Here is a 22,518-nt window from a genome sequence, read left to right on the forward strand (position 1 = left end):
TTCCTATATCGTCATTACCACCATTGTGGCTGATGAATCCTATTGTAGGCTATACTCGGCCTTGTCTCAGGATGGTAAGTCGGTGGTTGAAGATATCCCTCTAGTGGTGTGGGGGCTGTGCTTTAGCAAAATGGGTGGGGTTATATCCTGCCTGTTTGGCCCTGTCCGGGGATATCATCGGATGGGGCCACAGTGTCTCCTGACCCCTCCTGTCTCAGCCTCCAGTATTTAAGCTGCAATAGTTTGTGTCGGGAGGCTAGGGTCAGTCTGTTATATCTGGAGTATTTCTCCTGTCTTATCCGGTGTCCTGTGTGAATTTAAGTATGCTCTCTCTAATTCTCTCTTTTGTTCTCTCTCTCAGAGGACCTGAGCCCTAGGACCATGCCTCAGGACTACCTGGCATGATGACTCCTTGCTGTCCCCAATCCACCTGGCCGTGCTGCTGCTCCAGTTTCAACTGTTCTGCCTGCGGCAATGGAACCCTGACCTGTTCACCGGACGTGCTATCTGTCCCAGACCTGCTGTTTTCAACTGTCTAGAGACAGCCGGAGCGGTAGAGATACTCTTAATGATCGGCTATGAAAAGCCAACTGACATTTACTCCTGAGGTGCTGACCTGTTGCACCCTCGACAACCACTGTGATTATTATTATTTGACCATGCTGGTCATTTATGAACATTTGAACATGTTCTGTTATAATCTCCACCCAGCACAGCCAGAAGAGGACTGGCCAACCCTCATAGCCTGGTTCCTCTCTAGGTTTCTTCCTAGGTTCTGGCCTTTCTAGGGAGTTTTTCCTAGGCACCGTGCTTCTACACCTGCATTGCTTGCTGTTTGGGGTTTTAGGCTGCGTTTCTGTACAGCACTTTGAGATTTCAGCTGATGTAAGAAGGGCTTTATAAAGAAATGTGATTTTGTCCCAAAGTCCATTTATTGCATGTTAATGTTCTGAGCCCCGTTCTCCATAGTGAGAGGACAAAGGAATATTGTCTGCTGCCTTAGATTTAAAATGGGCGTGAGGTGTCATAAAACCCCCCATCTCCATCTCTTCCCCTCTGGTGTGAGAGATCTCTCTGTAGGTTTGTGGTCCACGGTAACTTGGCCCAAGCAGGCCAGTCATGACACATTGCTTTATTTAACTAGGCAAGTCAGTTCAGAACAAATTCATATTAACAATGACAGCCTACCCCGGCCACACCCTAACCTGGACGACTCTGGGCCAATTGTGTGCCACCCAATGTGATACAGCCTGGAATTGAACCAGGGTCTGCAGTGACACCTCTAACACTGAAATGCAGTGCCTTAGACTGCTGGGCCACTTGGGAGCACAGCTTTAGGTGGCATATTGAACCGTGTAGTGTTTCCTGCTTTTGGAGGCATATTGAACTGTAATGTTTCCTGCTTTAGGAGAAATATTGAACCTTGTAGTGTGTCCTGCTTTAGGAGGCATATCTCACTGCAATGTTTCCTGCTTTAGGAGAAATATTGAACTATGTAGTGCGTCCTGCTTTAGGAGGCATTGAGCCGTGTAGTGTTTCCTTCTTTAGGAGACACATTGAACTGTAATGTTTCCTGAAAAGGTTTCACTTAATGTTTTCTTGATGGGGCAGCCTGGTCCGTGACCACAATGCAACTTTTGCCTGTACCACAAGGGCCTGTCCAAAGACTTGAACAACTGTGTACGTGTCCTCGCGAGATTCCGTAGTGATCGTTTGAATCCCATCCACAAGGAACCGGTCGGTCGGTGTTTCCAATGGGAAGGGCAGAAGTCTGGAACGGAGAAGTAACCCGTTACAACGAAGAACACAAATGCCATTTTGTGATCAATCCATTTTTATACCGAAGTGACATCGGTGAATCGTTGTAGTTCCATTTCCCCCCCTTTACGGGACAAACCGTGAGGTGGATCTTTGTTTTTGAAACGGTAAGTCGGAATGAAGTAGCTTCCTAAATCAATGCAACGACGGCCTGCAAGCTAACTAGTTAGCTTAGGAAAGACAATACGCTTTCAATATAACCTATTCATTTAGTTATTCGTTTTGTTCTGTAATATGTTACTAAACTCGATCCTCCTGCCTAGATAACTTCGCTAAGCTTCTGTTTTCATAACAGGAACATTTCTTTGGTAAAAACCGCCCCGATGAGTTTCGACTTCCCCGAAGTGTTGGCTGTAGCCCGCTAGCTATCGTTAGCCATCTGGATGACTAACTAGCTAACATGAAAACACCCCCCCCCCCCCCCTCTCCAAATGTTTGAAATAGTTTCAAATTAGATAGCGAATAGGCTCATTATATTTGCTTACAAATATGTTGCGACTGTCCTTTTGACTACTTTATAAATTGTAACGTTATACAGAAAGCCATTTAGTTGACGTTAGCTAGCGAGCAAATTGTACAAAATACATTTCAGCCAGTTTACTAGCAAACTAGACAATGGTGTTGGCATCTGACTAGCTAACTACCCAACATATTTAAATTTTACCCGGAGTTCTGATCAATTACCATTTTTAGCTAACTAGCTAGCTTTCTATTTGCGAGCTAATGTTCATGTTTGGCTTATTTGTGTTATTGTAACTACTAGCTAGCTAGCAATTTGATTTACTTTATTGCGTTTATGTTTACAGGGACAGTGCACATTAATCAACTTTACAGTAAAAGTTCTAGCGAGCCGGGTCATTTTCAACTGCAGTCCCTCAGCAGGTTATTAAAACAATAACCGTTTACACACTAAACAATCAACAGACAACATGGAAAGCGGCTGTACACAGCTAGGGATTATGTTCACAAATCAGATTGGCCTTTAGCCATGTCTTTGTTTTTTTGTGAAAGTGTGATATGTGGTGCAGTTATGTGTGTCTGATGGCAGTGTATTCCAGACATGGGAAGCTCTCACAGAGAAAATGGATTTACTAAAGGTGCTTTTCCTTAAGGGAACTTATACAGTCACTTCTCATGGCAGACCTTGTGGATCTGCCGCAGTGGGTTTGGGATTTCTGTTTGATTTTAAAATATTAAGTGGAGGGTAGCCAGGCCATTTAGGATCTGGAAAGGGGGATACCTAGTCAGTTGTACAACAATGTATTCATCTTCGGCGCCCGGGGAACAGTAGGTTTACTGCCTTGCTCAGGGCCAGAAAGACAGATTTTTTACCTAGTCAGCTAAGGGATTCGATCCACCAACCTTTCGGTTACTGGCTCAGTGCTCCTACCTGCCAGGCTTCCTGCCTCCCAATATAGGAGCTCATGCTTTCTGAGGATTTAAGTGTCTATTGGGCTTTCTATCAAGCACTTTGAGAGCCTGTTTGTAGATGCACTGAATGGGTTTTAATGTTGGTACAGCAAGCTTCCGCCCAACTAGTAAAATCAAATCTTATTTGTCACATGCGCCAAATACAGCAGTTGTAGACCTTACTGTGAAATTCTGAATACAACAGGTGTAGTAGACCTTACAGTGAAATGCTGAATACAGCTGGTGTCGACCTCACAGTGAAATGCTGAATACAACAGGTGTAGTAGACCTTACAGTGAAATGCTGAATACAACAGGTGTAGTAGACCTTACAGTGAAATGCTCAGGACCTCATGCCCGTAACCAACAAAGCAGTTTTAAGAAAAAGTTGTTGTTTTTTAAAACATGATTAAACATCAGCGGTAAAATAACAGTAGCGTGGCTTTATACAGGGGGTCAGAGTCAATGTGTGGAGGCGCAGGATAGACAAGGTCATTTAGGTAATATGTACATCTGGGTAGTGTTAAAGTGACTGCATAGATAATAAACAGAGTAGCGGTAGTGTAAAAGAGGGACAGGGGGGGGGTGCAAATAACCATTTTATTAGCTGTTCAGGAGTCTTATGGCTTGAGGGTAGAATCTGTTAAGAAGCCTCTTGGACCTAGACTTTGCGCTCCGGTTCCGCTTGCCATGTGGTAGCTGCGTGAAGTCTGACTAGAGTGGCTGTAGTCCTTGACAATTTGTAGGGCTTTCCTCTGACACTGCCTGGTATAGAGGTACTGGATGTCAGGAAGCTTTGCCCCAGTGATGTACTGGGCCGCTCACACTACCCTGTAGTGCCTTGCGGTCGGAGGCCGAGCAGTTGCCATACCAGATCGATGGTGCAGCTGTAGAACTTATTGAGGGTCCAAGGACACATGCCAAATCTTTTCAGTCTCCCGAGGGGGAATAGGCTTTGTCATGCCTTCTTCATGACTGTCTTGGTGTGTTTGGATGGCTTGTTGGTGATGTGGACACCAAGGAACTTGAAGCTTTCAACCTGCTCCACTAAATGCCCTGTCAATGAGAATGTGGGCGTGCTCGGTCCTCCTTTTCCTGTAGTCCACGATCAGCTCCTTTGTCTTGATCACGTTGAGGGAGCGGTTGTTGTCCTGGCAGCACCCGGCCAGGTCTCTGACCTCCTCCCTATAGGCTGTCTCGTCGTTGTCGATGATCAGGCCTACCGCTGTTGTCGTCGGCAAATTTAATGATGGTGTTGGAGTTGTGCCTGGCCATGCAGTCATGAGTGAACAGGGAGTACTGGAGGGGACTGAGCACACACCCCTGAGGGGCCCTGTGTTGAGGATCAGCATGGCATATGTATTGTTACCTACTCTTACCACCTGTGGACGGCCCACCAGAAAGTCCAGGATCCAGTTGCTGTAGGAGGTGTTTAGTCCCAGAGTCCTTAGTTTAGTGATAAGCTTTGAGGGCACTATGGTGTTGAACGCTGAGCTGTAGTAAATTAACAGCATTCTCACACAGGTGTTCCTTTTGTCCAGGTGGGAAAGGGCAGTGTGAAGTGCAGTAGAGATTGCATCATCTGTGGATCTGTTGGGGCGGTATGATGATTGGAGTCGGTCTAGGGTTTCGACATCTGGTTCAGTAGCATCGGTTGGCCTCTGTGAAGAACATACAGACTGTTCTTCTCCCCTGACTCAGACATCTGGTTCAGTAGCATCGGTTGTCCTCTTTGTGAAGAACATACAGACTGTTCTTCTCCCCTGACTCAGACATCTGGTTCAGTAGCATCGGTTGTCCTCTTTGTGAAGAACATACAGACTGTTCTTCTCCCCTGACTCATAGACATCTGGTTCAGTAGCATCGGTTGTCCTCTTTGTGAAGAACATACAGACTGTTCTTCTCCCCTGACTCATAGACATCTGGTTCAGTAGCATCGGTTGTCCTCTTTGTGAAGAACATACAGACTGTTCTTCTCCCCTGACTCAGACATCTGGTTCAGTAGCATCGGTTGTCCTCTTTATGAAGAACATACAGACTGTTCTTCTCCCCTGACTCAGACATCTGGTTCAGTAGCATCGGTTGTCCTCTTTGTGAAGAACATACAGACTGTTTTTTACTTCTTACATTGAGATGGAAACATGAGTCACTGAGACCCTTGTAACATTGCTCCATCTTGTACTTCACGTTTTCCAGAAGAAAGTAGTTGGCCATTTCTGTGGAGTGGTTTGTTCTGAAGCCAAACTGCATTGCGTGTAGAATATTTTAAAGATGGGTGTTCTTATGGTTGACCTTTGGACCCTTGGACCCCTCCCTAAGGTAGAGTCCAGTCCAAACATCTTTGGCTTTAGTTCATTAGAGAGCTAATCATCTTGTTCACCTCTGACTCAGAAACCTCCCTTATGGTGATGAACCTGTTGAGTGTCATTCACTGGTGCTGTGCCCGAGAAACCAGTGCAGGGGTTCTGTCCGTAAGACAAGTCACCCTGGTTGGCCTTTTTATGAGCTGTGAAGTCAAAGATATTTATGATCCATTTTAGGATTTTCCTACAAGACTTGTCTTCATAATTCATGTTAAAATCTCCCATTTAAGATGAACAATGTCCTGAAATGACATTCCCTTAATTAAACTGGTCAAAAACAGTGTTTTGGTGTAAAGGGGTCTGTACATTCCTGAAGGCTATTAGGCATTTGAGAAGACAGTGGATTCTTTAGGCCAATACATTCTAGTTCATTATCACGGCCGCTCAATTTGTTTACATCGGATATGTTCTTTAATGTAAATAATCAAACCCACTCTTCCTTCAATCCGGTCTCTCCTGAAAACATTGTAGCCGGGCAGACCCCCTCTTCCTTCCATCCTGTCTCTCCTGAAAACATTGTAGCCGGGCAGACCCCCTCTTCCTTCCATCCGGTCTCTCCTGAAAACATTGTAGCCGGGCACAGAGCAGCAGATGTAGAGTTTTTATGGATCCATGTCTCTGAAAGGCAGTGGAAGTCAAGGTTGGAGTCTGTGAGAAGATGTTGAATTTGATCACTTTTTAGAATGACACAGCAAATGTTCAAGAACCCCCCCCCCCCCCCCCCTTAGTAGTCCCTTGGGCTTAGCTCGTGGGTCTCAGATTACTTGAGTGTGATTGACAGTTTGAAAAAAACGTAACATGTTCTGACTGTTGGGTTGTTTTTGTTTTTATTGGAGGCAGTTTGGTAGTGAATTTACCTCTCTCTTGCACTGGATGCTGGGAACTAATTAAAACAGCTTGCATGCCAAAAGCACAGTCTGGGATCACGTATAGTGACTTGGATATTTTTGGGTAGTCAAAGTTAATCTTGGAGCTTGTAAACTCGAGAGAAATCATGGGACCATAGCAGTCACCCACTGTGGCGGTGGTGATGATTTGACGATGGGGCCATTCACTGCTTTTCATTCCTTTGGGTATCAGGAGCCCAGGGTTGAGGCTGGCTCGGGGGTGTCAGGCCCAGGATTGAAGCTGGCTCGGGGGTGTCAGGCCCAGGGTTGAGGCTGGCTCGGGGGTGTCAGGCCCGGGGTCGAGGCTGGCTCGGCGGTGTCAGGCCCGGGGTCGAGGCTGGCTCGGCGGTGTCAGGCCCGGGGTCGAGGCTGGCTCGGCGGTGTCAGGCCCGGGGTCGAGGCTGGCTCGGCGGTGTCAGGCCCGGGGTCGAGGCTGGCTCGGCGGTGTCAGGCCCGGGGTCGAGGCTGGCTCTGCGGTGTCAGGCCCGGGGTCGAGGCTGGCTCGGCGGTGTCAGGCCCGGGGTCGAGGCTGGCTCGGCGGTGTCAGGCCCGGGGTCGAGGCTGGCTCGGCGGTGTCAGGCCCGGGGTCGAGGCTGGCTCGGCGGTGTCAGGCCCGGGGTCGAGGCTGGCTCGGCGGTGTCAGGCCCAGGGAACAGGAGGGTAGTTTAGCAGTTTTGATAGGTGTTGGAGGACTTGTTTGTTACTACCAAGCGATTCAGTCGAGCAGGGAGAGAAGTAGACTTGGCCATTATTTAGGACCGTATGATATGCTGAGTATTGCCCGCTCCCGTGGAACGGTGAACAAAGGCGTTTGTCTGGGGGGGGTTGGCATTCCCCGACGCCAACAGTAGATTATCATCCCAGGGAGGACATATTGAGATTATCAGTAGAGCAGTTTAGAGCCGATGTGATATATCGAATTAATGCTGTTGTGTGAAATTCCAAATGTCTGAATCGCAACAATCAAGGTTTTATTATGAGCGTTTGTCTACTTGTTCTCATGTCTTTTTGGTTTCGTCTCCTTCACTCTTTATGTGCACCTTCCCAATTACACCAGAGATCTGAATACAATGAGATGCTCATGTCTCCCCCCTAACAGTGGGAGTCTTGTCCCGAAGGAAGGAGGGAAGGCAGGCGACAAGCTTGGGTTCAAAATAAGCGCATAGAAATGCATTGGGCTTATTTTAGACCGTTTTTGGTGAGAGTGAAACCTCTCGCTTCACCTCTTTCTCCCAAGCCCCTTCCCCTACAACTCACAACAACAAAGATGAGCGATCACAGTATACATGAGTCTCACTAGTGACTGATGCAACCTGAAAAAGTGTTAAAGACAGAGTTAATGAGTACTTGAGGTCACTGAGAAAGTCTGGACATGGCCTGCTCTCCCTTATGTAAGGAAGTACTTTACCATGTTTACTATGTACTGTAGGCAGTAGCATAATAAACATTATATATTTTAAAACGTAAAAAAATAAAAAAGTCTAATTCAATAATATACTTGTACCACTGTAGATGCTGTGTTTTTATTTACAGTAGTTATGTACAGCTGGAGGCATTCACAAGTGTTTGAATTCTGCAAACAACATGTCCTTGATGGGCTATCAACAGGACAATGGACTCCTTTGCCAACTTTAGGGACTTTAAATGTACAGTATCAATGGATGTTTGCGAGGCATGTCACTTCTCCCATCTCTTTTGCATAGCCCACCAAATGTTGTCTAACATCTGGATGGATCCATAAGGAATTACTATGGGAATAAATGTCACTGAATGACACAGCATGGGGACTGGTCTTTATAAATCAATCAGATGTTTATGTGGAAATGTAAGGATTATTCTGCACTATACTCACATTTTTGTTTCTCTTGGAAGAGAAAAACCATAATGTTCAAATGAATGAAGCTACATTTCTAAAATCAATCCCATATAGTCTGTTCAATTCAAGGCTCCGTTTGCGTCTTGGAGCTTTAGGCCTATATCATTTCAGTAACTTAGCTTCTCAAAGATGCCCTCTGGTGGGCAAACTAGCACTAACTACCATTAATGGCAACAATAGAATTCTGCGGCAGCCCGCAAGCTGTGCTGCAGTATGACGCAACTTTTAAAGGAAGACCACTGAGTTTTAGGCCATATCGCCTAGCCCCAGAGTAGCTACATAGCTAACAATCATGGCAATGTACTTGAGAGGAACACATTATTGCGCTTTAAATCAGTGGTTCCAAACTGGGGGGCGCTCCCTGTGGGGGGGGGGGGGCAGTGCCATCAGAAAGTATTAAGACCCGGACGTGCTACTGCTGTTTTCAACTCTAGAGACAGCAGGAGTGGTAGAGATACTCTTAATGATCGGCTATGAAAAGTCAACTGACATTTACTCCTGAGGTGCTGACTTGCTGCCCCCTCTATATCCACTGTGATTACTATTTGACCATGCTGGTCATTTATGAACATTTGAACATATTGGCCATGTTCTGTTATAATCTCCACCTGGCACAGCCAGAAGAGGACTGGCCACCCCTCCATAGCCTGGTTCCTCTCTAGGTCTCTTCCTAGGTTTTGGCCTTTCTAGGGAGTTTTTCCTAGCCACCGTGCTTCTACACCTGCATTGCTTGCTTGCTGTTTGAGGTTTTAGTCTGGGTTTCTGTACAGCACTTTGAGATATCAGCTGATGTACAAAGAGCTATATAAATACATTTGATTTGATTGACTTTTTTTTGCTTTGTTACGTTACAGCTTTATTCTAACATTTATTAAATCATTTTTTTCTCTTAAATCTACACCCAATACCCCATAATGACAAAGCAAAAACAGGTTTTTAGAAATATTTGCTAATTTATTATGAATAAAAAAATGTATCACCTTTACATAAGTAATCTTCCTGGGTATGATGCTACAAGCTTGGCACACCTGTATTTGGGGAGTTTCTCCCATTCTTCTCTACAGATCCTCTCAAGCTCTGTCAGGTTGGATGGGGAGCACCGCTGCACAGCTATTCTCAGGTCTCTCCATATTGTTCGTTCGGGTTCAAGTCCGGGCTCTGGCTGGGCCTCAAGGACATTCAGCGACTTGTCCGATAGCCAAGACAACGCAGGAGTGGCTGTGTGCTTAAGGTTGTTGTCCTGTTGGAAGGTGAACCTTCACCCCAGTCTGAGGTCCTGAGAGCTCCAGAGCACTTTTCATCAAGGATCTCTGTACTTTCCTCCATTTGTCTTTCCCTCGATCCAGACTAGGCCAGGCCCTGCCGCTGAAAAACATCCCCACAGCATGATGCTGCCACCACCATGCTTCACCGTAGAGAGGGTGCCAGGTTTCCTCTACCCTTACCAATGGCCCTGGGACGCTACCCCCGACCAATGGCCAGGCCCTGACCTGGGGCCTGTTCAGGAGGGTGTAACATTACTGAATGAAATGTAGCTAGGCGGTTCGCGCCCAGGCTCTGTCGTAACCGGCCGCGACCGGGAGGTCCGTTGGGCGACGCACAATTGGCCTAGCGTCGTCCGGGTTAGGGAGGGCTTGGTCGGTAGGGATGTCCTTGTCTCATCGCACACCAGTGACTCCTGTGGCAGGCCGGGCGCAGTGCGCGCTAACCAAGGTTGCCAGGTGCATGGTGTTTCCTCCGACACATTGGTGCGGCTGGCTTCCGGGTTGGATGCGCGCTGTGTTAAAAAGCAGTGCGGCTCGTTGGGTTGTGTATCGGAGGACACATGACTTTCAACCTTCGTCTCTACCGAGCCCGTACGGGAGTTGTAGCGATGAGACAAGATAGTAGCTACTACAACAATTGGACACTACGAAATTGGGGAGAAAAAGGGGTAAAAAAAAAGAAGGGAAAAATAAATGTAGCTAGGCCTACTTTATAGAATTGATTTTCTCAGAAATGTAGAGTAGGGGATCATGTCAGTTCTATACATTACATAAGCCTACATATACAATACATTTGGAAAGTATTCAGACGCCTTCAGTTTTTCCACATTTTGTTACGGTACAGCCTTATTCTAAAATGTATTAAATATTTTTTTCCCTCTTCAATATACACACAATACCCCATAATGACAAAGCAAAAAAGGTTCACATGTTTTTGCTAATTTATAAAAAAAATAAAAATAAACTGATTGTATTTACAGAAGTAGTCAGACCCTTTACTCAGTACTTTGTTGATGCACCTTTGGCAGCCATTTACAGTCTTGAGTCTTCTTGGTTGTGATGCTAAAAACTTGGCACATCTGTATTTGTAGAGTTTCTCCCATTCTTCTCTGCAGATCCTCTCAAGCTCTCAGGTTGAATGGGAAGCGTTGCTGCACAGCTATTTTAGGTCTCCATAGATGTTCGATCGAGTTCGTCTGGGCTCTGGCTGAGCCACTCAAGGACATTGAGGCTTGTCTCGAAGCCACTTCTGCTTTGCGTTGGCTGTGTGCTTAGGGTCGTTGTCCTGTTGGAAGGTGAACCTTCACCCATCTGAGGTTCTGAGCACTCTGGAGCAGGTTTCATCAAGGATCTCTGTACTTTGCTTCATCTTTCCCTCGATCCTGACTAGTCTCCCAGTCCCTGCAGCTGAAAAACACCCCCAAAGCATGATGCCGCCAACGCCATGCTTCACCGTAGGGATGGTGCCCGGTTTCCTCCAGACGTGATGCTGCCACCACCATGCTTCACCGTAGGGATGTTGCCAGGTTTCCTCCAGACCTGACACTGCATTCAGGCCAAAGAGTTCAGTCTTGGTTTCATCAGACCAGAGAATCTTGTTTCTCATGGTCTGAGAGTCTTTAGGTGGCTTTTGGCAAACTCCAAGTGGACTGTCATGTGCCTTTTAGTGAGGAGTGGCTTCTGTCTGGTTACTCTACCATAAAGACCTGATTGGTGGAGTGTTGCAGAGATTGTTGTCCTTCTGGAAGGTTCTCCCATCTCCACAGAGGAACTCTCGAGCTCTGTCAAGAGTGACCATCGGGTTCTTGTTCACCTCCCTGACCAAGGCCCTTCTATGTGAATTTCATCAGAAGTTGGCAGCCCTGTGAATGCGTAGACAGTGTATCAATAGCCCTGCGTTTTTAGTATTATTAGCCGCTCGTCTATTTCAATATGCAGGAGTATTTCCTCTGGTCACAGGAACATCAGTTTTTGCATGAAGCGGATGCGGTGACACTCCAGTGTCACCATCGGGGAGAAGACGATGTCCCATCTGGTCAGTCTCACAGGAGGAGGAGAGAACCGCAAGAGACTGACCCTCTGCTTTTCTCTCCCTCCCTCCACTGAGACTGATGCCGTGTTCAAAAACCGGGAACTCGGAATACTCCGACTTCAGTGCGTTCAAGACACCTGGCAATTTAGGGGGGAAATGAGCTCCAACTGGGAAATCTTAATGGTCATCCAACTCAGTCAAGCTCTGGCATATTTCTAGAGACCCAACTTTCCGACCAGAACATCACTGATGTCGTGATTTTTCCCAGTTGTCTTGAAAGCAACATGACCATCAGATGCAAGTAGCCTACCATCAGTCCAGTAAAATACAATTATTTGCAAATAATTTTGATTTATACTCAGCTGGCCTCACAAGGCTACACCAACTGATTCAGCGCATTAAATTAACACCTGCCACATGCGGGTAGATTTAGGAATTTGTGGGTAAAATGTTTATTTCACCAGCCACGTTGGCAGTAGCATTTCACTCATATTTACAAATAGAGTTAGAAGTCAAGCATTAACACCTTTTTATAGCAAAATTAATTCAGCAGTAGCTTTTTTTCTAAGTTTGTGTATTTTTGTATCACTCAGACCTACAATAGCCTATATCCCACCTCACCCATTTAAAAAAAATATATATTATTATTATTTGACCTTTTATGTAACTAGGCAAGTCAGTTAAACTCTCTGGGATCGTTCGGGGCGGTAGCGTCCCACCTCGCCACCAGCCAGTGAAATTGCAGGGCGCCAAATTCAAAACAACAAATGTCATAATTAAAATTCCTCAACCATAAAAGTATTTTACACCATTTTAAAGATACACTTCTCGTTAATCAGCAGGGTAGCCTAGTGGTTAGAGCGTTGGACTAGTAACTGAAAGGTTGCAAGTTCAAATCCCCAAGCTGACAAGTTGCAAATCTGTCGTTCTGCCCCTGAACAGGCAGTTAACCCACTGTTCCTAGGCCGTCATTGAAAATAAGAATTTGTTCCCAACTTGCCTAGTTAAATAAAGGTAAAATAAATTTAAAAATAAAAAAAATCCAACAACAGTGTCCGATTTCAAAAAGGCTTTTCGGCGAAAGCAGAACATATTATTGTTAGGTCAGCAACTAGTCACGGAAAGCATTCACCCATTTTCCAACCAAAGAGAGGTGTCACAAAAAGCAGAAATATAGCTAATATTAATCCTAACCTTTGACGATCTTCATCAGATGACACTCCCAGGACTTACACAATACATGTATGTTTTGTTCGATCAAGTTCATATTTATATCCAAAAACCTCAGTTTACATTGGCGCCATGTTCAGAAATGCCTCAAACATCCGGAGAATTTGCAGAGAGCCACATCAAATAACAGAAATACTCATCATGTTGAAAGATACATGTTTTACATAGAATTAAAGATCAACTTGTTCTTAATGCAACCAATGTGTCAGATTTCAAAAAAGCTTTATGGCAAAAGCACAATATTAAATAATCTGAGAACAGCGTTCAGCCACAAAAGCAAGCAATACAGGTACCCGCCAAGTTGTGGAGTCAACAAAAGTCATAAATAGTCATAAATAGCATTATAAATCTTCACTTACCTTTGCTGATCTTCGTCGGAATGCACTCCCAGGACTCCCACAAGAAATGGTAATTTCGATCACGTCCAAATACCTCCGTTTTGTTTGCGTGTTTAGTTCACTATTCCAAAGGCACAATATTGAGCGCAAAATCCAGACGAAAAGTCAAGAGTTCCATTACAGTTTGTAGAAACATGTCAAACGATGTTTACAATCAATCTTTATGGTCTTTTTATAATAAATCTTAAATAATATTCCAACCGGACAATAGCGTATTCATTACAGAGGGAAAAGAAGGCACGTTGCTCCAACTTGTACTTAACCGTAAACATATGCCTTTCTTAAAATCAATACACAGAAGTATATCTTTTTAAACCTGCATATTTAGCTATAAGAAATCCAGGTTACCAGGCAATATTAACCAGGTGAAATTGTGTCACTTCTCTTGCGTTCATTGCACGTAGAGTCAGGGTATATGCAACAGTTTGGGCCGCCTGGCTCTTTGCGAACTAATTTGCCAGAATTTTACGTAATTATGACATAACATTGAAGGTTGTATAATGTAACAGCAATATTTAGACTTAGGGTTAGACTTAGGCCATCTGTTAGATAAAATGTGGAATGGTTCCGTATATCCCTGAAAGAATAAACGTTTTGTTTTCGAAATGATAGTTTCCGGATTCTACCATATTAATGACCTAAGGCTCGTATTTCTGTGTTATGTTATAATTAAGTCTATGATTTGATAGAGCAGTCTGACTGAGCGGTGGTCGGCAGCAGCAGGCTCGTAAGCATTCATTCAAACAGCACTTTCCTGCATTTTGACAGCAGCTCTTCGCAATGCTTCAAGCATTGCGCTATTTATCACTTCAAGTCTATCAACTTCCGAGATTAGGCTGGTGATGTGAAATGACTAGCTAGTTAGCGGGGTGCGTGCTAATAGCGTTTCAAACGTCACTCGCTCTAAGACTTGGAGTAGTTGTTCCCCTTGCTCTGCAATAGTCGCGGCTTTTGTGGAGTGATGGGTAACGATGCTTCGAGGGTGGCTGTTGTCGATGTGTTCCTGGTTCGAGCCCAGGTAGGGGCGAGGAGAGGGACTGAAGCTATACTGTTACACTGGCAATACTAAAGTGCCTATAAGAACATCCAATAGTCAAAGGTATATGAAATACAAATCGTATAGAGAGAGTCCTATAATTCCTACAATAACTACAACCTAAAACTTCTTACCTGGGAATATTGAAGACTCATGTTAAAAGGAACGACCAGCTTTCATATGTTCTCATGTTCTGAGCAAGACCCTTAAACGTTAGCTTTCTTACACGGCACATATTGCACTTTTATTTTCTTCTCCAACACTTTGTTTTTGCATTATTTTAACCAAATTGAAAATGTTTCATTATTTAATTGAGGCTAAATTGATTTGATGTATTATATTAAGTTAAAATAAGTGTTAATTCAGTATTGTTGTAATGGTCATTATTACAAATACATTTTAAAAATCGGCGATCTGCTTTTTTTGGTCCTTCAATAGTCGGTATCGTTATCGAAAAATCATAATCGGTCGACCTCTACTCTACACTAGCTCGTTTTGTCACAAACTATTAGAATTTTAGCAACCAGGAAATGGTGGAGCTATTTCTGCATAGTGCATCTTTATAACGTTTGTCTTCGGAAAGTATTCAGACCCCATGACTTTTTCCACTTTGTTACATTACAGCCTTACTCTAAAAGTGATTTTAAAAAATCTTAACCTACATACAATACCCCATAATGAAGTGAAAACACGTTTTAGAAGATGGTAGAAAATGTGTAAAAAATAAAATACCATATTTACATAACTAGTCAGGCCCTTTGCTATGAGACTTGGAATTGAGCTCAGGTGCATCCTGTTGCTACAACTTGATTGGAGTCCACCTGGGGTAAATTCAATTGATTGGACATGATTTGGAAAGGCACACACCTGTTTATATAAAGTCACACAGTTGACAGTGCATGTCAGAGCAAAAACCAAGCTATGAGGTCAAAGGAATTGTCCTTAGAGCTCCGAGACAGGATTGTGTCGAGGCACAGATCTGGGGAAGGGTACCAACACATGTATGCAGCATTGAAGGTCCCCAAGAACACAGCGACCTCCATCATTCTTCAATGGAAGAAGTTTGGATCCACCAAGACTCTTTTTAGAGCTGGCTTCTGATTTGCTATGTGAATTTCCTTGCCGCCTGGCACAAGCTCTAGATGGAAAATGTTGCTGTTTTAAAGCTAATTTCCTGCATTTCTACCTATTTTTACAAGGCCCGTGACCAGGGTGGAAAATAAACTGATAGAAAACACCGGTCCGGTGAATTCAGATTTGAACATTAACACTCAATTCGACCACTTTGAACATTGAATGCACACTCAATTCGAGCACTTTGAACATTGAATGCACACTCAATTCGACCACTTTGAACATTAAATGCACACTCAATTCGACCACTTTGAACATTAAATGCACACTCAATTCGACCACTTTGATACTTTGAGATTTTTAGCGAGCGAAATTTAAAGTAAAATTGTAATGTTGATGGTTGTGGCAGTGGCTAACCAAATCACAGATTGCGGCCTCCTTGTCCATAGGCAGCTTTCAAGGTAAGAACATCCTGCTTGCACTCCAGGAGGATTGTCCTCCCCTGAAGTTCTGGGTGTTTGAAAATGTTCTTGTTCTAGTAATTAGTTTCTCAGTCTCCCAACCTTCAAAAACATTTAATGAATATCAATATTCAGGTGGTTTGTGCCTACTAGTTGAAGATCCTTGGCATCATCTTAGACACTATGGTGCGTTTCAGTTGAGTCCCCCTTTCATCTCTGCCTAACGTGCACAAGGCTAAAATATAAAATGAAATTTGATTCATGGAGCACTTAATATCCTATGCTTATTTGTATGGCTTATTCAAAACTGTCCATGAATGACTGCAAAAATACATCGCCTGATATCATTCATTTTCAGACACAAGTAGCCATATCAGATTTCAAATATGTGACCCGTTTCAGGAAACTAGGCATGTCATGACTTCACAGGAGAGCCATTTAAACATGCTTTAAATTATTATTATTTTCTTTCTAAATTTGTTTTTGGGCAGAAATTACTTCTGGAACATGTGAACTTTCATGTGCCTTAATAACAAACTTGTATGTCATCTGTAAATATGAATAAAATTGTTAGGGGAGAGGAGTTAGGATTGGTCTGCCATATTAGCAGTCAGTCTGTGTTAATCCTGTTGAATGCTGCTTTTTTAAAATGTGGTGTTGCTCAACTTTCTGCAGGATCAAGTTTTGAAATCAGTGGAATTGGAGTATGATAGCTACAGAGATGGAGAAAGCACCTGTCTCCGGATTCCATCTTCAAATTCAGGGCAACCGTGGCATGGCAGCCATGCATGATATATGCGGATAAGATTGTAGTTAGCTAACGCTATACTTATTTCCAGGTATTACACATTTCTAATTTTGAGTGGTTTCATTTCAAGCTAAAGTGTGCTAAGCCCTCCTTTTCCTGTAATCCATGATCAGCTCCTTTGTCATGCTGACGTTGAGGGAGAGGTTGTTGTCCTGGCACCACACTGCCAGGTCTCTGACCTCCCGATAAGCTGTCTCGTCGTCAGTGATCAGGCCTACCACTGTCATGTCGTCTGCTAACTTGAAGATGGTGTTGGAGTCATGCGCTGCCACGTAGTCTTGGGTGATCCGGGAGTAATCAAATCACATTTTATTAGTCACATGCGCCAAATACAACCGGTATAGACCTTACAGTGAAATGCTTACTTATTCCCTAACCAACAGTGCAGTTTAAAAAAATACAGATAAGAATAAGAGATCAAAGTAACAAGTAATTAAAGAGGAGCAGTGAAATAACAATAGTGAGACTAAATACATGGGGGTGCCGGTACAGAGTCAATATGTGGGGGCACCGGTTAGTTGAGGTAGTATGTACATGTAGGTAGAGTTATTAAAGTAACTATGCATAGATGACGGGGGGATAATCAGAATTAGTTGGGTAACATAGATAAGATGTTTTATTTTCATGATATGCTTATGAGTTACTTCTCATCAGAATGTATCTTGTTGTACTATAGTGGTGGCCATTTGCAGTTATCTGTTCTCTGTCAGTTATTTGGGCCGCAGAGAGGGGAGGGGTCAAGCTTGTCTTCATATGTAAACATATTTGATATATGTCTGTTGATAGGTTTTGTTTTATGGTTCTGAGAGAAAATAACATAGTTTAGGAGACAAAGCTGAACGATAATTTATGGCCAATGCTGTCTGGCTATGTGTCTTTGCTATAAAGGATCTCAGTTGCAATGTGTAAGGACTCTCAGAGAATTCATTTATAGACACTGAATTGATCTGAGAGTCACAGGGTTGTGCATGAGCTCATATAATTAAAGATGGACTTTATGATAACTCTGACTTGTGTGTGGTTTGCTCTCATGATTTGGTAAATACAGGACATTTCCACGACAGGGGCAATGCAAATAGTCAGGGTAGCCATTAGATTAGATGTTCATGAGTCTTATGGCTTGGGGGTAGAAGCTGTTTAGAAGCCTCTTGGACCTAGACTTGGCGCTCTGGTACCGCTTGCAGTGCAGAAGCAGGGAGAACAGTCCATGACTAGGGTGGCTGGAGTCTGACAATTTTTAGTGCCTTCCTCTGACACCACCTGGTATAGAGGTCCTGGATGTCAGGAAGCTTGGCCCCAGTGATGTACTGGGCCATACGCACTACCCTCTGTAGTGCCTTGCGGTCGGAGGCCGAGCAGTTGTCATACTAAGCAGTGATGCAATCATGCTCTTGATGGTGCAGCTGTTTAATCTTTTGAGGATCTGAGGACCCATGACAAATCTTTTCAGGCTCCTGAGGGGGAATAGGTTTTGTCGTGCCCGCTTCACGACTGTCATGGTGTGTTTGGACCATGTTAGTTTGTATCCAACCTGCTCCAATGCAGCCCAGTCAATGAGACCCCATTCTCAGGGGTCCCATTCTTGCATGCTCAGTCCTCTTTTTCCTGTAGTCCACAATCATCTCCTTTGTCTTGATCACATTGAGGGAGAGGTTGTTGTCCTGGCACAACACGGCCAGGTCTCTGACCACCTCCCTATAGGCTGTCTTGTTGTCTGTGATCATGCCTACCACAGTACAGGAGGAGACTAAGCTTGCACCCCTGAGGGTCCCCCGTGTTGAGGGTCAGTGTGGCAGATGTGTTGCCTATCCTCACCACCTGGGGACGGCCAGTAGGTCTAGGCCAATATTATTGGCACAGGAACAAAGGCAAAGGGTCTACTACTCGTGTTTCAAAGTTAGGATTCCAATAGGACTAATGGAAGACTAGATCAAAATCACGTCTGTCTGGTCTGGTCTGGTCTGTCTCGGGCTTGGTTTTAAATTGGGAGCTTTGTGTTTGAGAGAAGGTGTTTGTGTTGACTGACGATTGAAGGTTTCCTAATGCAGTGTTTTCCCCTTACTGACGTGGGCATTAATATGGACTTGGACCCCACTTTTCTGCTTTAACCTCTTGAAACTAGGGGGGCACTATTTTTAAGTTTGGAAAAATAACGTTCCCAAAGTAAACCGCCTGTTTCTCAGGACCACATGCTAGAATATGCATATAATTGACAGCTTAGGATAGAAAACACTACAGTTCCCAAAACTGTAAAAATATTGTCTGTGAGTATAACAGAACTGATATTGCAGGCGAAATCCTGAGAAAAATCCAATCAGGAAGTGACTTTTATTTTGAACCCCCTGTATTCCTATGCATCCCTATTGCCCATTGAAAGGGATATCAACCAGATTCCTTTTTCTGTGGCTTCCCTAATGTGTCTACAGTCACTAGACATAGTTTCAGGCCTTTATTTTGAAGGATGAGCGTAAACGACTACATTGAGTCAGTGGCCAGCTGAGGGCTCTGAGTGATTCTTGCGTAAAAGACAGAGGTAGTCATTTTTCCTCTCGCTCCTACTGAAAAGCCAATTGTCCCAGTTGATATATTATCGAATAGGTATTTGAAAAACACCTTGAGGATTGATTATAAAAAACGTTTGCCATGTTTCTGTCGATATTATGGACATAATTCGGCGGCGTAGTGACCTATGCTAGGCTATCGATAAACTTACACAAACGCTTGTCTTGCTTTGGCTGTAAAGCATAATTTCAAAATCTGAGATGACAGGGTGATTAACAAAAGGCTAAGCTGTGTTTCACTATATTTCACTTGTGATTTCATGAATATGAATATTTTCTAGTAATATTTTTTGACCATTGCGCTATGCTAATTAGTGTAGTTGATGACAATTCTCCCGGATCCGGGATGGATAGTTCTACGAGGATAGCAACCTCTACTCTTCTGGGGAGGCTTTCCACTAGAGCGTTAGCCACGAGCGTTAGTGAGATTGGGTACTGATGTTGGGCGATTAGGCCTGGCTCGCAGTCGACGTTACAATTTATCCCTAAGGTGTTCGATGGGGTTGAGCTCAGGGCTCTTTGCAGACCTGTCAAGTTCTTCCACACCGATCTCGACAAACCATTTCTGTGTGGACCTCGCTTTGTGCACAGGTGCTTGGTCATGCTGAAACAGGAAAGGGCCTTCCCCAAGCTGTTACCACAAAGTTGGATGCACAGAATCGTCTAGAATGTCTTTGTATGCTGTAGCATTAAGATTTCCCTTCAGTGGAACTAAGGGGCATGGCCCTACCCATGAAAAACAGCCCAGACCATTATTCCTCCTCCACCAAACTTTACAGTTGACTCTATGCATTGGGGCAGGTAGTGTTCTCCTGGGATCCACCAAAACTAGATTTGTATGTCAGACTGCCAGATGGTAAAGCGTGATTCATCACTCCAGAGAAAGCCTTTCCACTGCTCCAGAGTCCAATGGTCGGCGATCTTTACACCACTCCAGTCAACCATGCGTAATACCAAGTGTTATGCTCAATTTTTATACCCCTGTCAGCAACGGGTGTGGCTGAAATAGCCTAACCCACTAATTTGAAGTGGTGTCCACATACACTTCAAAAGTGTCTGGATCCAACAGATGCATATCTGTTTTCCCTGTCATGTGAAGTTCATAGATTAGGGCCCAATTCATTATTCAATGTAGTGATTTTCTGAACTGTAACTTTGAATATCTTTGATTTAAATATACATATATACATTTATTTATTTTCCGGTGTAGTTTCCACTTGTAGGTTGTGGTGAGTTTGTCTGTATGGCTGATGGGGTTGTACACTTCCCAGTTCTCAGCCTGGCAATTTGGATATTTGTTCCTCTGCTGACACCCTTAGGCCAGTGTGTGAATCCTTTGACGAAGTGTGTGTCGTGAAGGTGTGTTCGGAAGATATCAATTGCGTAGGTGCTTTCTCTCTATCGTCTCCTTTTCAAAACCTATTGGATTAGAAAGCCAGAGGTCTCTCCTCTCTGACCTTCTCCTCCAATTTGTTTTGAGGGGATGTGAAGACAACACCTGGATTGTACAATATTATTATTCTCTAAGTTCTTCAAGCTCTGTCAGGTTGGTTGTTGATCATTGCTATACAACCATTTTCAGGTCTTGACATAGATTTTTAAACGAACTCGGCCACTCAGGAATATTCAGTTTATTTTTTTATTTCACCTTTATTTAACCAGGTAGGCTAGTTGAGAACAAGTTCTCATTTACAACTGCGACCTGGCCAAGATAAAGCAAAGCAGTTCGAAACATACAACACACATGGAATAAACAAACAATCAATAATATAGTAGAAAAGTCTATAATCAGCATGTATACAGCACTGTGTTCTTGGTTAGCAACTCCATTGTAGATTTGGCCTGTGTCATAGGTTATTGTCCTGCTGAAAGGTGAATTCATCTCCCAGTGTCTGGTTGGAAAAAAGACAACCAGTTTTTTTTCTATGATTTTGCCTGTGCTTATCTCCATTTAATTTTTTATCCTGAAATGCCTCAGTCCTTAATGATCACAAGCATACCCATAACTATGCTTGAAAATATGGAGTGGTACTCAGTGACTTATTTGATTTGTCCCAAACATAACACTTTGTATTCATGACAAAAAGTTAATTGCTTTGCAACATTTTTTGCAGTATGACTTTAGTGCCTTGTTGCAAACAAGAAGCATGTTTTGGAATATTTTTATTCTGTAAAGGTGTCCTTCTTTTCACTGTGTCATTTAGGTTAGTATTGTGGGGTAACTACAATGTTGTTGATCCATCCTCAGTTTTCTCCTATCACAGCCATTAAACTCTGTAACTGTTTTAAAGTCACCATTGGCCTCATGGTGAAATCCCTGAGAAGTTTCCTTCCTCTCCGGCAACTGAGTTAGGAAGGATGCCTGTATCTTTGTAGTGACTGGGTGTATTGATACACCATCCAAAGTGTAATTAGTAACTTCACCATGCTCAAAGGGATATTCAAGTCTGTTTTTAATTTGTACCCATCTACCAATAGGTGCCCTTTGTGAGACATTGTAAAACCTCCCTGGTTGTTGTGGTTTAAGCTGTGTTTGAAATTCACTGCTCAACAGAGGGGCCTTACAGATAATTGTATGTGTGGGGTACAGTGTTGAGGTCATCCAGCTCTCACAAAGTCCCTGCAATTTATGTGACTTGTTAAGAAATGTTTTACTCCTGAACTTATTTAGGTTTGCCTTAACAAAGGGGTTGAATACTTATTGACTCAAGACATTTAAACTTTTCATTTTTAATTAATTGTGGCCTGGAGCCATTACGGCCCCGGGGTGGCCTGGGGTGAACTCTCCCCTTAACATAATGTAGCACTCCTCGGGCAAACATCTGCAGTCATTTATCAGACACGGGGCTCTCCTCTCTGCAGTGTTGTTCATGCCTGAAACTGAAGCCTGCCAGCAGAAAACTCTCCTAATCAGGAGAGAACTTGTCTACATTGTACAGCTGTACTAGTTTAGTATCAAGTTACATTTTATCACATGCTTGGTAAACAGGTGTAGACTAGCAGTGAAATGCTTACCTGCAGGCCTTTCCAAACAATGTAGCGAGAAGGCTAAATAATACAGTAATAATACACAATGAGTGTGCTAGTACAGAGTCCATGTTCTGTTTCTTATCTGTGGGCCGGAGGACCTCAGTATTGTCATAGTGTTTGCTGTCATTAAATGTGAAGACTGTTATTTTATCAAATCAATTCTGTGTAATGGTTCCGTAATTAAACGAATCATGGAATAGTAATTAACTAGGTAGTCGGGGCACCACGGGAAAATGTTGTTTATGGAGTTGCAATTTCCTGAATTTAACT

The 22,518-nt window shown here is 43.6% G+C and overlaps 1 protein-coding gene across 6 annotated transcripts in view; it reads left to right on the forward strand.

The window, feature by feature from the left end:
• Nucleotides 1–1,632: 1,632 nt before the first annotated feature.
• Nucleotides 1,633–22,518, forward strand: part of rnf19a (ring finger protein 19A, RBR E3 ubiquitin protein ligase) — a 53,466-nt gene continuing 32,580 nt past the window's right edge. For all 6 annotated transcript variants that reach the window (XR_005041408.1, XR_005041409.1, XR_005041410.1 and 3 more), the window contains exon 1: nt 1,633–1,925. The gene's annotated coding sequence lies outside the window, so the exon portion shown is untranslated. The remainder of the gene's footprint in view (nt 1,926–22,518) is intronic.

The sequence above is a fragment of the Oncorhynchus mykiss genome, chromosome 32 (assembly GCF_013265735.2).
Source record: "Oncorhynchus mykiss isolate Arlee chromosome 32, USDA_OmykA_1.1, whole genome shotgun sequence".
Taxonomy (NCBI): domain Eukaryota; kingdom Metazoa; phylum Chordata; class Actinopteri; order Salmoniformes; family Salmonidae; genus Oncorhynchus; species Oncorhynchus mykiss.